We start from the raw sequence: 15,117 nt of genomic DNA, 5'->3' as shown, positions 1-15,117 counted from the left end.
CTCAAAGAAATAAAACAAACAAACAAACGAAAGGGAAATGCATCACTATCCCATATAGTACAACTCATTGCAGTAACGTTATTTTATCACACACGATCTACACTGGAACTGAAATGTCATCTCCATTGCTCCCAACCTGCGTATATTAAAATTCATCCGTTTTATAAATTGGATCTCACACACTATAGAATAAACCTCGTAAAAAAAGTGCTTGAATTGATATAATCGAGATAATTAGAGCGGTATGTACCAGAATTAATAATAAAATGAGTACGTATAATATAATATAAAATGGCTTACTAATAAAAATGGTCACAAACTACGATAAAACAGTTACGGTCAACATTTACCAAATGAACGAGTTATTTTAACACACTTTTAATAATAGAAGAATTACGAAAAATATTAAAAATGTACAAAAAAAACGGTCGGATCTCAATAATTTATGTACTGAGATACCGTCGTCTTTTACAAATATTTGTATTATTAATATAATTTACCCATGCCCTGTTGCCCATATAGGTTTGGGATAAGGTCATTTATCCACATGACCACATACACGACGTCGTTCGACTAATAACCACACACACATGAGGAATGGGTTCATCTTATATTTACTACGCAATAAGTTTATTGTCCATGCATTACAACTTGCATGCAGACGATGCAGTGTGAGTTTTATTATGAGCAATGGTGGACTCATGAGCAAATGCACCTATATTATGCAAATTCTTGTTTTAGACGGATTATTTTCGTCTGAAAAAATTTGACAGGGTTTTATATCCATATTATGGTCAAATGTTGTAACCACAATGGTCAAGTTAGTGTTAAAGTTTATTGATAATTTTTTTTTGGAATAATTCATATTAGCTATAAAATGATCTTAAAACCCCGTCTTATTATTTCAGATGAAAATGACATGTTTGAATGAAGAACTACTCATCATATATTATGGCTTCAATGAGCATGGATCGGATAAGATTGTGTATGATCGTCTGATCTTGCTTTTTGTTCTAGAGAAAGAAAGATATGGTTGCCGCTTGCCGTGCACTCGTATAGTCGTATTTTTGTTGATTATTTTCTTAAAATTTATATGTTCATCAATTTTATAATATTATTAATATGATAAAATGTAGATATATTTAATTTTTAATTACAGTGTTTAATCTTTGGTTACACTTCATCTGATCTCCTTCATTGGTGCTATGACGGCTAGTCTGCTACTCATTCTGTACTAATGAATAGTTTACACTTAATTTATTTTGTGAGGGAGAATTAGAGTAATTGTAAAGTGTAAACTATTGATTCGGACAGACCGACGAAGGGAGTACCTAGAAAAAACTCTAGAATTCGAAGACCGAGGGTCGAGGTCTATACAAGAATGATAGGTGGCTTTGTATGGTAACCTAAATCTATGATAACCTAAAGCTTTCAAAGTGAACAATCTTGCAAAATGGGTTAAATATTAACGGAAAATTCACGTGGTATCCTTAAACTTTGCCACTTTGTATATGGTACCCAATATTTTAAGTTTGTGTACATGTTATCCTTTACCTTTGATTTTTATCCACAACATATCTTTTTTGTCGCTCTAACAAAATTCAATGCAGCATAATCCATGCATCGGAATTCGGAATCAGACAATTTTTTGTTCTACACACATTTTCTTGTCATAATCTACAATTTGAAAAAAAAATTTGTCGACTGACATTTTGTAGATACCTCATTTCTGCACCTCCCGCAAACCACCCAGTGATGATTGGGCCGCATGTTTGGTACACGGAACGATTTGTAACAATTCGTAAGTTTATCGTCAAGTGATAGCTCAAATAACTATGTCTACCCCTTGGTCGTCATCTACGCGCCGTTACGGTCGTTTTGACAGTAATTAGAATTTGGAGTCCGGGTCAAAAAACCGTCTTAATTTTCTAATAACCGTTTAAAATGACGAGTCAGAATATTCTGGAATGTTCCGGATATTTCTATTCCATATTTCAATCTTTTAATCTTTTGGCAAATTAAAGTATTTTCCGAAATTATATTTTAAATAAAAAGGAAATTGAGATCTACCGTATTTCTATAACAGAAACGCGGAAAATCTTTCTTCCGCAGGAGGAAACCCCTGGGGAAAGGACGCAGCACCTGCTGCGCCTCTTCCAAGAGCCGCAGTGGTTGTTGCGCCTCTTCCCCAGCTCCTTTCTGCGTATTTTAAGATCTTTTCGAGATTTACTTCCAAAGTTTTACCGAAACCCTAATTCTTTCGTGTGATTAGTATAAATAGGGATCTTCGTTCCTCATATTTCTCACGCGAGTGTCCGCTCTTCTCTTCTTCCTTTCCATTCTAAGACCGTGCTCTTTGCTTATTGGCGTCTACGTGCTTGAACTTTCGACCACGTAAGCTCGGATCCTTCTGAGTACCAGCCTCGTTTTGCATGACCGACCAATTTGACCAACTCCACTCAATCCACTTAATCAATTTAGTTTAAATTCCTCTTACGAAAGCACTTTCGTCGTACATTTGAGTCGAGCAATCACTAATCGTTAACTTAGTTAATCTCGTTTCGTCAAACATGTAAGTCTGAGGGTGTAAATCACATCTTTTATTATTGTATCTTATTTTTGTACTAGTTATTGTAAGATTTACGTCGAAAGCATATTTAAAACCGATTTATAAAACCTTTTATTCAAACCCTTTTACGGATTAACGGGAGACAGATGTCGAGAAGAAACGCAGCAACTGTTGCGCCTTTTCGAAGGGTCGCAGCATCTGTTGCGCCTCTTCCTGAGGCTGCCGCAGTTCCTGCTTTTCTTCTTCTTTCTTCGTCTTCTGTCAACTCGTCTATTTTACTTCGTCATTTCTTGTTTACTTTTTATTTCGTTCGTACACTAATTTTAATACATAGTTCATTAATAATTCATCCCTTTTAATTCTCGACTTAAATCCCGAGTAATTAATATTTGCGGGTTTTTGTCATAAAATCAAATCCGGGTTTTAGAGATTCGATTCATCCATATCAAGTGTCTGGAATTCGACCTTTGGTATATTTTTCATCCGTTTATCGTCATCATCCTCAACAGTTTGACATTAATAAACCTAATTAGTTTGTTTTAATAAATTTAATTCATAATTAATCTTGTAATTAGTCTTTAATTTGTTCTAATTAATTCGAGCCCGTCCTTTATTGTTTTAATGACCCATTCATATGTAAATAATCCATTAAATCACTTTTACTCGAGTCCAATATCAATAATCGATCATTAATTCACCAACGAACATTAACAATATACAGTTCCGGCTTCACAACCAGAACTCACCTCAGGAACAGACGCAGTGACCACTGCGCCTCTTCCAAGGGACGACCACGATGCTTTGTTAAGGGTTGAGTTACGCCTCCAACTTCCGTTGTTGCTTTGACCTAATTTATTAGCTTACGTATTAATCTACTATTATTCGTATTATCACCGCTAATCTGTTCTTTAGTTTATTTTCCTTTTCTTTTTCTAAATTATCCATTTCAAATGTATTTTCGACGTAGATCAATCAAACCAATGTAACTATTGTAATTTTTAATTATTGTATTTTATTGTATTACTAGTTTGGATGCCCGTGCGTTGCAACGGGTTAATTAACTTAGTAATAAAAAAATTGGTTATAAGGTCTTAATATTAACATCTTATGTCTAATCATTTATTTAGATATGATCAAAAGTCAAAACATCTTATTTAAAAGACGCAAAAGATGTTGGGTTGATACCTAAGTTCCAATGATGTCTCATGTTTATAATCATAAGACCACCACATCTGATGTTAATCTTTCGATATGGGACAATTCTATTATTTTTATATAATTCCACATTATTTTTCGACGTGAGACATATAACATACTAAGAAGTACACAATTTTATATATGTACAAATTATATGAAATCTAAACGCTAATGATAACATTTTTACCACGAATCAAATTATGTTATTTTCATAATTTTCTTCATGATATTTTTTCGCCAAATGAAATGTAAAAGTTCTTATATAAAAATTAGAAACATCACTTGAATATAATATAGGAAATAAATATTATAATAATTAAAAGTTCTCCACTTTAATTTTTTACATCGAAATATATTATTTATAATACTTTCCTAAATTAATTTTTAGGATCACCCCATCTTATGATAATTTTCTGATGTGGGACAATTCAACTATTTATATGTAGTATATTTAATATTAAACTCCACTTTATTTTTTACATCAAAATATATTATTTATAATACTTCCCTAAATTAATTTTTAGGATCACCCACCTTATGATAATTTTCTGATGTGGGATAATTCAACTATTTATATGTAGTATGCTTACCATACCTACATTATTTTTCAATGTGGGACAAATAACACACGAAAAAGTACACCATCTTTTTTGCATCTATTTCGATATCCAACCCGATTTAATAATGAGAAAATACTATAGTATCTATTTATATTCATACGTTTTTCCCATTTTTTGTCATAATTAAAATATGAACAAATGATATGATTCAAATAACATTTTTTTCCTAACACGACTTTTAAGATGTAATTGAGGTAGCAATAAAATGTATAAACAAATGCAAACTATTTTCTTTTTCTGGTGTAATTTTCATTAATGGTTAAAAATTATGATATGTTTTAGTTACTTAAATGTAATGAGGCATAATAAAATTACCTATATTTGAAAGTTAAAAAGATTTAATTCTACTATTTATCAAAGTAAAAAAGCTCATTATTGATTTATTTATGGATTCAAGATCTTTTTATGCAACACTTGATTGTATTATAATTCATAAATTTTCTGTTTACAATCATCATTATATAGGACACATTAATGACCAATTTATGTATATTTAGCACCCATTTTATTTTTAAATTATGATTTTGTCTTAAATAAAGTTATTATACTATCGATTGTCTTTAAATAAACAACATGTTTTTCAATGTGGGACAAATAACATACTTAGAAATACACCAACTTTTTCGCACATAATTCGACATCTAACTCAGGTTAATAATAATAAGCAAATACTATACTCCCTCGATTTAAGACCAAATACAACATTTCCCTTTCTTCACTATTCATGAACGAATAGAATTTTTACGATTTCTTGCAATATGTAAGACAAAATATGGTCATCTGTGATCTTATTTGATTCACGTAAGTACAATGAGAATATCAAATTTTTAATTTTTTATAATGTAAACTTAAAGATATTTACGTTGTAATTTGTGATTTGGCAAGTGTGTAAATGAAAATGTTGTATTTGGTCTTGAATGGAGGGAGTATTATTTATGAATATTCATATGTTTGTTTTTAATTTTTTTTTATCATAATTAAAAATATATGCAAATAATATGATACTATATACTAATGCTAGCATTTCTTTTACCAAGAATCTATTATAATATAATTTTCATAATTTTTTTTATAATACTTTTTTTGGGAAAAGAGATGTATAAATTTTTATATAAAGATTATAAACATCACTTGAATATAATATATAATATAGAAAATATATATCATACTGTGAAGGTAATGATATAAACTCTTTAAGAGCTCTCCAAAACAATACTTAAGAGACTCAAAAGGTTTTTGGTTGGTATATAGGTTTCAATGATGACTCCTATTTATAATCATAGAATCACCCACCTTATGTTAATCTTTCGATGTGGGACAATTCTATAATTTATACGTATTATAATCACCACACTAACATTGTTTTTCAATGTGAGACATATAACATATTAAGAAATACACTATCTTTAATATGTGCAAATCATATGAAATCTATACTCTAATGAAAGCATATTTTACCACGAATCTAATTATATTATCTTCATAATTTTTATAACGATATTTTTTTGCCAAATGAAATGTTAAACTTTTTATATAAAAATTAGAAACTTCTCATGAATATAAAATAGGAAATATATATATTATAATAATTAAAAGATTCTCCACTTTATTTTTTATGTGGAAAATATTATTTACGAAATTTTCCTAAATTAATTTTTGATGATGTGGACACTCTAGAATCGCTCGAAAAAACTCTCTTTTATGTATATATATAGATATAGATTATCGTTTGTTTGTATGTTTTCACATGTAATCAATCTAAAACCTACTTCAACCCAATTGTATGTTAAATTACATGTTTACCGACATAGTTAATTCTCACATGCTAGGATTAATTTATTGGATGTTGCATTGCATGCATATAATCGACAAAATATCAAATGTAGATGATTTCCCTAATCATTAGTAGAGGTCGCTATCGAGGCGGGCGGGATTAGATGTTTGATCAAAAGAGCTTCCTAATACGTACCCTCACTCTTTACTCCAAATCTCTGTGAACATCCGTGTTCATTGGCATCCACGAGAGTCATTCTAGACATAGAATGCTAAGGGTAACGAGTTCTTGGTGTTCATGTCACTACTTTGTGTCTTGACTGACACAAGGTATTCGAACGGTTTCCAATTTTCCACAATAAATTGGTGGCGACTCCACAAATGCAAACGCTTGTCCCAAGCGCCCCCGTGGCTCGTGTCCACACATTTTCTATGGTTTTTTCTCATGGAACCTTAAATCGACCATAAATTCGATCTTAAATTTTCTAATGAGCATTTTTTATTTTATCAAATTATAGATCTCGAAGAGATAATCAATATAGAAAAAAAATTTGGTCAATTCCGATTTCAGATCTATAATTTATGCTCAATTGAAGATTCGAATAACGATAAAAAGAGCATGTCATACTTGAAAATTAAACTTCAAGGTTATCATGTACACAAACTTAAAAAGTTGGTTACCATGTGCAAAATGACATAGTTTAGGGGTACCACGTGAATTTTCCGAAATATTAATTACCCCATTTGAGCATACAATACATAATTTTTTTACTTTTATCTATATATTCTGGTTTTGTCTTATTCATATTGACCCGTTCAACACGCCCGTCTAAGCCTAGGGGCCTTATGTGCAATGGCACTGGACCTCAAAATTTTTGGGGCCAAATTTTTACATTACCCATATAAATGAAAAAAAAAAGTTAAAATCAGTAAAGTTAGCAGAAAGTACGCGCTATACTTGTGTCTATTCCAATTCCCTTTGTTTGTTTGTTTGTTTGTTTTTTTTAATAAGGTAATAAAACTAGATTGATCCTTTAAGGTAGGATCAACCTATCTCATCCTTTTGAATGATAGAGGTAAGTTGAAGTCATCGGCTTTCAAACCACATCTTGCTCTTAAATTTTACTGTAAACTTTTCTAACATGGAAAAGCACATTCGTAAATTTCTGAAATAGGATTGAAAATTGCAATGAACCCTTTACTCACTAAACACAAAATCTCATTGAAGACGGACGATATCCGTCGCAAGCTTATGACGGATACCGTTTTTTCTCACAAAATGTCCATTGAGAGGTGAGTGGGAAGCACATGGGGAGTGCCACACCTTATCCCCTCTCCCTTTTTGTGAGAGGTCACAAGCTTGTGACGGGATTAGCCCGTCACAAGCAAGACTAGCTGCTCACTATAAGGCAATGCTTGTGTACCGGAGACTTGCACACAAGCACACAAGCACACCGCACAGTGCATATGTGTCCATATGTTATATCACAAATTCTCATTTGTCATGACACTATTCCGTCACAAGGTTGTGACCGTCACAAGCAAGACGGTCTGATGTTTTATACTTGGCCGGTTCAATGGGAACTTTTGGGTCATTCTCTATGATTTGTTTTTTTTTTTTTGGTACGATTTCTCTATGATTTGTTGGGAGACAACAGTAGTTGTTGGTATTATGTGGGCTTGTCTAGCGTAGACTCAGAAGTAGATTACCCAATCGCTATTCATCGACACATTACTTCAATCGTCATCTAATTTTAATAAACTTTCCAAATTACCCCTCTCACCCCAAACATTTATATCAAAGTAAACACAAACAATTTAATCGAAAAATTTAAATCAAAACACCCTGGATAGTACCGCATTTAGATACCCCGGTAACGCCATCTCATTTTCCTTGATACTAATCTCTTACTCATTTATACAATTAAAGTGAGCTTTTTGGTGAAAATTTTAATATCCTGCAAATACGATTGTTTTGATAAAATTAAGTTGATAGCATACAACTTTGGCACACCACCAATATATCGACGAACACTAGACGAGTACATGAATTTTGTCTACGATTGGAAAATACTTTTATATTCTTAACTAAGTTTATAATGGGTTATTTATCCCTACAAGCTATTTTTATCATTATCCCCTTACTATAAAAGTTAAATTATTTAAAGTTTTTTGATTGGTACTCTGATTTAAGAGAATTTTTTTTTTCATTTTTTAGAGTTGGGCCCTACCACAAATATGCCTTAGATTATTTAGGACTTGTTTGGTTGACATAAGGGAACTAAAGTTCCCGGGAACTTCAAGTTCACATGAATTGGAAATTCATGTGAATTCCCAAAAAGTGTTTGGTTTGCATGTGGGAAGTTAATTCATGTGGGAAGTTCCAATGACCAAGGGGGGACTTGGTGAGTGACTTCCCACATAATGGAGGAAGTAGATTCATGTGGGAAGTTGTACTTCCCATGATTTTGGCAACCAAACAACATCATGGTTTTACACTTCCTAGGAAGTTTAAAATCCCATGATTTTAATGGGCAACCAAACAAGCCCTTAGCATAATTTCGTTCAATTATTATTTCAGAATATTACGTCTAATTATTGAATTAACTAACATATTTCATATGTTATCTAAAAATCAACTCGTGCATGTTTTTGCATGGGATTAAAATTAGTATGTTAGTTAAGAAGTAGTCTTAGATAATGAAAGCGTTCTGTACTTCTGTGAATTCAATATTTCCCAATCTTCTGATAACATTAGTAAGTGATTATCGACATTTCTCAATGCTAATACAGCACGCACCGCTCCATCCAACCTAAATTATTCAATATGACATAATCACGTACCTATTTCGCCTCACAGAGAAAACTATGAAAAGTTAATTTTACAAGAAAAGTACAATATATCGGAATTATTAAGAACACATATTAGTTGTCTTAACTTTTATTATAAGCGTGCCAATTAAAATATATAACAATGAGTTGATAGAATACAAGGGTTAAAAACATCAAAACACGTACATGCAAACTTTTAACTCAAAGAAATAAAACAAAAAAACGAAAGGGAAACGCAGCACTATCCCATATATATAGTACAACTCATTGCCGTAACGTCATTTTATCATGCGCGATTTAGACTGGGATTGAAATGTCGTCTCCATTGCACCCAACCTGCGTATATTAAAATTCATCAGTCTTATAAATTGGATCTCACACACTAATACACTATAGAATAAACTTGGTAAAAGAAAGTGCTTTAATTGATATAATCGAGATAATTAGAGCACTATGTACCAAAATTAATAATAAAATGAGTACATATAATATAAAATGGCTTACTAATAAAAAACGGTCACAAACTACGATAAAACAGATACGGTTATTATTACCAAATGAATGAGTTATTTTAACTCACTTTTAATAATAGAAGAATTACGAAAAACATTAAAAAAAAGTACGAAAAAAGGGTCTGATCTCAATAATTTATGTATTGAGATACCGTCTTTCACAAATCTTTGTATTATTAAGTTAGAAAAACACAATGATGTACCTGGCTGGGAGGGACTATAAGGCCGAGGACAGTTGGCTTAATGTGTCCGAGTGCAAAAGAAGCGGCCATTCTCACGATCAATAATTTATTTTAGAAAAAGAAGGAATGTAAAATGTATGGTAAGATATATCGATAATTGCTAATTGTTGGTTAATGGTATAATTCACGGAAATTGGCCAATATTTATAGAGCGAGACTACACTACAGTATACCATTCTACCCATCACGTAATATTATAATTTACCCATGCCCTGTTGCCCATATAGGTTTGGATAAGGTCATTTATCCACATACACGACGTCGTTCGACTAATAACCACACACACATATGAGGAATGGGTTCATCTTATATTTACTTCGCAATAAGTTTATTGTCCATGCATTACAACTTGCATGCAGACGATGCAGTACTGTGAGTTTTATTATGAGCAATGGTCGACTCCTGCGCAAATGCATCTTATATTATGGCTTCAAAGACGATGGATAAGAGTTAGAAGACACTTGGTTGATGATGCCAAGTTTCATTGTTATTTAATTGTTTGCTTCTTAGTTATAATGTTTAACATTTGAAATACTCAGTTAATTTTCAACGATGGTTCAAGAATCTAGAATGATCAAGATGAAGTCATAATAGCTCGTATTCTTTTCATAGTAGCTCGGATTTTTGAAAGTACATTACAATTAAGTTTAAGCTCGTATTCTTTGCATAAAAGCTCGTATTTTTTTTCATATATAATAGCTCGTATTTTTGAAAGTACATTACAATTAAATTTAAACTCGTATTCTGTTTATAATAGCTCATATTCTTTTCATAATAGCTCGTATTCTTCATGTGAATTTAATTTACGAGTTCATAGACATTGAAACTGAAAAATCGGAATTGGTTGGACTTAAACGAGTATGAAAGTCTTCCACATTAGAGAACAATGAAGTTCGGTCATTTAAGAGAGGAGAGGGAGGTTTTGCAATAACCATTTGGTTACTCTGATATTTTGGAGAGGGAGAGTGTTTTGTTTAATAAATATTAGATTGGGTTTCAGTTAAATATTCTATAAATGAGCCGGCTGTATAATGCTAATATACAACTGGTTGTAGGATCTTATTTGTGATTTTTCACCCACTTGCACGTACTAGTAGAAAAAGTGCCATTGACATCGGTTATTTTGCCCCATTTACATCGGTTTTGTGGCGATGTTTCTGGGGGCGACGTATATAGTATTTTAACCTTAACATCGGTTCTAAAACCGATGTAAATAGCATATAATATACATCAGTTATAGGTGAAAACCGATGTTAATAGTGTCTCAATTACATCGTTTTTGGTCTAAAACTGATGTATATTATCATTATTTACATCGGTTTTGGTGCATAACCGATGTAAATCAACCTTATTTACATCATTTATTGAGTAAAACCGATGTAAATATGTATTTTTTTAATTAAAAAAAATTATATTTTTCTAGAATATTTTCTTTTTTCTGAAGCCCAATTTATCATTAGCTCCGGCCATATCATGAGGAAATCATGTCTTGAGTAAGGGAAAAATTTGGCTATGAAATCTAAATACATGTATCATTTCATGAATAAATACCTATCAACACCCAATACCAGCAACAACTTATGGCTTCACAAGCGGTACATAATGAATTAATATCCTAAACTAATCCTAAATCCTAAACAAACAATAGACAAACTTGTTTCTCTAAGTGGGACTGAAAAATTCTACCTAAATTGCTCTTGACTTTTGAAAATATGCCTTTTTCAGATAATGAGTTCCACTTCCAAGTTGATGTATGCGCAAGAGCTTGTGGATTTGAAAGTTCAATCCCCTGCACGAAAAAATTATAACCCCAAACATTAGTTACCAGATTTTTATTCGCGGAATTGAGGCTAACCCATAAACATTCCTAGGCAAGTGATAAAAATGGCCATAATAACGACGAACACATGGCGGCAAAACATAATCCCATAGACTCTTAGAACATGATTCTTAAAAACTCTTATAAAAAATTGCCTAATGTTCCAAATATAGTACGAATAGTGTATACGACTTCCAAAGTATAAATATAAAAAAATATCCAGGAAAAACGGTGAAACAGTGAAAAATGCACAGTTATTAATGCACAGTTATTAAGTTATCAGGAAGAGCAGAAGAGAAGAGCTGAAGAGGACACTATCATGACGACCAAGCATCTCGGATTTATGTTCCTTAATATTTGATGGAAATTAAGTTATAATTTGGTGGGATAGTAACAGAAATTGTTATAATTTGGTTTTAGTATACGACAACCTTTTCATTCTTATGAGCTTACAAAACAAAAACAGTGAGTACTACCTAGTACCAACATCAAAGCCCTGCACTTGTGAAGGAATAATCCAGAATTCTATAGCTACCAACATTTACAGGACAAAAGTCGCCAAAATAAAGCACAAAAACATAATTTGCAGCTTCAAAATGACCACGGCTCATAAATACCAGCACACACATGAATTTTGAGATCTCGAAAATAAACGTTATTTGGAAATGGAACAGTAATCATTAAGTTCAAGCAATAAGAGAGGGCATGAACCTGAACATGAGTAAATGACAAATTTGAAGTTAACTCGGAGGTAGTGCCACTACTTCCATACCGTTTATCCTTAGATCTGTCAACAACAATGAGGAAATGTCAACAAATAGCAAAGAAGGAAACAGATAGCTTACTTCTTGCAGCTTTTACAATAAGCTTGTTGGGACGACATATGCAATTTACCACTTCCGCCTTGACTAAGCATGCCATATCCTTCTCCCAACCCATCACCTGTATGGTAAATAAAGTGAAACTTAACACAACCATCAACTCTTTAAGGCTTCAAACCAAAAAAAAAAATCATAAAATAATGGAATTACATCAGTAGTAGATAATTAAGAGAAAAAAAAAAGATAAAACCCACTCTTTAACCATAAAACTAATACATAAGGGAAATGCACACCACACTAAATAATAAATTAGTAATAACATAGATGGTAAAAAATTAGTGATGTTTGAAGGACTACTCACGTGTTCTTCACAATTGGATGTTATTTAGGGGTAAAAGGAATAAATTCTTGTAGCATTCTGACAAGTAGCTTACAGCAGGGTTGTTTTCAAAGTATCATATCTCCATGTATACTTCAGCAAATCCTATGGTTCTTATATCATTAGAAAGCTTAAAGTGTTAGCAAAATGTATAAGTTAGAATCCTGCTCATATCTTGCGTATAACTCTAGCAATAGCCACTGCAAGCGGACTGTGCACTGGAATGCCCTGCAATCAGTTTTGACCTGTCATCAAAGAAGTGGCCATATCTCACACTCTTGAAATCTTTTGTGTGTGATTCAAATTGGGAATGAAATATAACTTAATTATATTTCATTTAACGTATGATTTATACATTGGTTCAACCTGAGCAAAGAGATATAAAGCCTCAAAGTTGCCGCTGGAACATGATTGAATGCTGAATGTTGCAGACCTGACCTGCTACTACTCAAACTTGCGTATCTCGAGTTGTAAGTCATAATTTAGGGTGATTCTTGTTTGACATGAATGCTAACATCTTTAGCTTCAAAATGGTATAGGTTGGGAATGTTAGTTCCAAGGGATCAGAAATTTATAAGGGCTGCAAGTCGACACAGGAACTGAAGGTGCTGCTGAGTAAAATGCAACAATTCTGTTTTGAACAAGGAACACTCAAGGGTATTTTTGCCCATTTACATGCGATGTAAACTCGTCCATCCAATGTCCCATGGTCCTAGAATGATTCTTGGATGATTAATTCTTGGATGAGTAAGTAATATTAGAATAAAAAATGAAGCATGTGGTGATTACTAACCAACTCAATGCCTTTTCAACTTGTTTACCTTGTTTATTCTTTTCAACTTGAAATTCGTAGGGAGTTAATAACGTGGCTTTAGCGCTTCACATTAATATAATGTAACATTAAGTTTCATAATACAATCCTAAATATTTGAGGAAAAAACAGCCATAACTGTTGATGACATTGCTAGAAAATTAGGATAGTGGTTTCCCTGGCATGAACTTTTCTATGTTCAGTTTAATTTTTCAAATAATACAACTTTGGTTCCTTATCAAATTGAAACGAGGGAAGACAGTGGGATCCTTCTATCAAACAACAGAAAGAAGGAAAGTCCCACTCTGACTGCAAGGCTCACTCTTTTCTGATCATTATCGGACTGAAACTATCCTCAGTTCAATAATAATAATCCTTGACTAGCATACCGAAAATGATATATATCTTGGCCTCAGAAATTCAGAATAGTTGTTTTGAGTTCTTATATGAGTGTGCTAAATCTGTATCTAATATGAAATGCATAAATTCAGGCTTTAAGAAATCAGTATACTCAGTAGTCAGGTGTGTGGTCTCGAAAACATAGAAAGACAAATCCAAGATACAAAATAAGTATGCATTTGATTTCAGGAAAAAAAAAATAATGTGAAGAGGAGGTCGACGACGGGATTGTACGTGGGTTTTGTGGAAATGAGCTAACTGAAGGGTCGGCTTTGCTATTAGGTCATTTAGGTGATTATGTGTGTAAAAAATAGAGTAGGACTTTTGTAACAGCGGTTTATGAAACGATGCAATGGAAATACCCTCTAATAAATTGCATCGGTTACAACAAAATCGATGCAACACAAATATATTAACATCGGTTTTCAAATAACTGATGCTAACAACTGATGTAAATAAAAAAAAAAAAAGGTAACATCGCTTTTATTTAAAAACCGATGTTAATAACTCTATTATTAATGATTACATCGTTTTTATGAAGAAGCGATGTTATTGAGGCGATGTCAATAGCACTTTTTCTACTAGTATGAAACAAAATACGAGCTTTTATGCAAAGAATACGAGCTTAAACTTAATTGTAATGTACTTTCAAAAATCCGAGCTACTATGAAAAGAATACGAGCTATTATGACTTCATCTTGATCATTCTAGATTCTTGAACCATCGTTGAAAATTAACTGTGTACTTCAAATGTTAAACATTATAACTAAGAAGCAAACAATTAAATAACAATGAAACTAGGCATCATCAATCAAGTGTCTTCTAACTCTTATCCATCGTCTTTGAAGCCATAATATAAGATGCATTTGCGCAGGAGTCGACCATTGCTCATAATAAAACTCACACTGCATCGTCTGCATGCAAGTTGTAATGCATGGACAATAAACTTATTGCGTAGTAAATATAAGATGAACCCATTCCTAACATGTGTGTGTGGTTATTAGTCGAACGACGTCGTGTATGTGGATAAATGACCTTATCCCAAACCTATATCGGTATGGGTAAATTATATTATTACGTGATGGGTAGAATGGTAGACTGTAGTGTAGTCTCGCTCTATAAATATTGGCCAATTTCCATGAA

At 32.4% G+C, this 15,117-nt stretch overlaps 1 long non-coding RNA gene across 1 annotated transcript; it reads right to left on the bottom strand.

Moving 5' to 3' along the window:
- Positions 1–9,088: 9,088 nt before the first annotated feature.
- Positions 9,089–9,995, bottom strand: LOC141591732 (uncharacterized). Its single transcript, XR_012520977.1, has 2 exons — positions 9,707–9,995; positions 9,089–9,327 (listed from the first exon to the last, which is right to left on the bottom strand). It is a non-coding gene; the product is annotated as an uncharacterized LOC141591732 (long non-coding RNA).
- Positions 9,996–15,117: the final 5,122 nt, after the last annotated feature.

The sequence above is a fragment of the Silene latifolia genome, chromosome 7, assembly GCF_048544455.1.
Source record: "Silene latifolia isolate original U9 population chromosome 7, ASM4854445v1, whole genome shotgun sequence".
In the NCBI taxonomy this organism is placed as follows: domain Eukaryota; kingdom Viridiplantae; phylum Streptophyta; class Magnoliopsida; order Caryophyllales; family Caryophyllaceae; genus Silene; species Silene latifolia.
The sequence above is the reverse complement of the archived record's forward strand: the minus strand, read 5'-3'. Positions and strand labels throughout refer to the sequence as shown.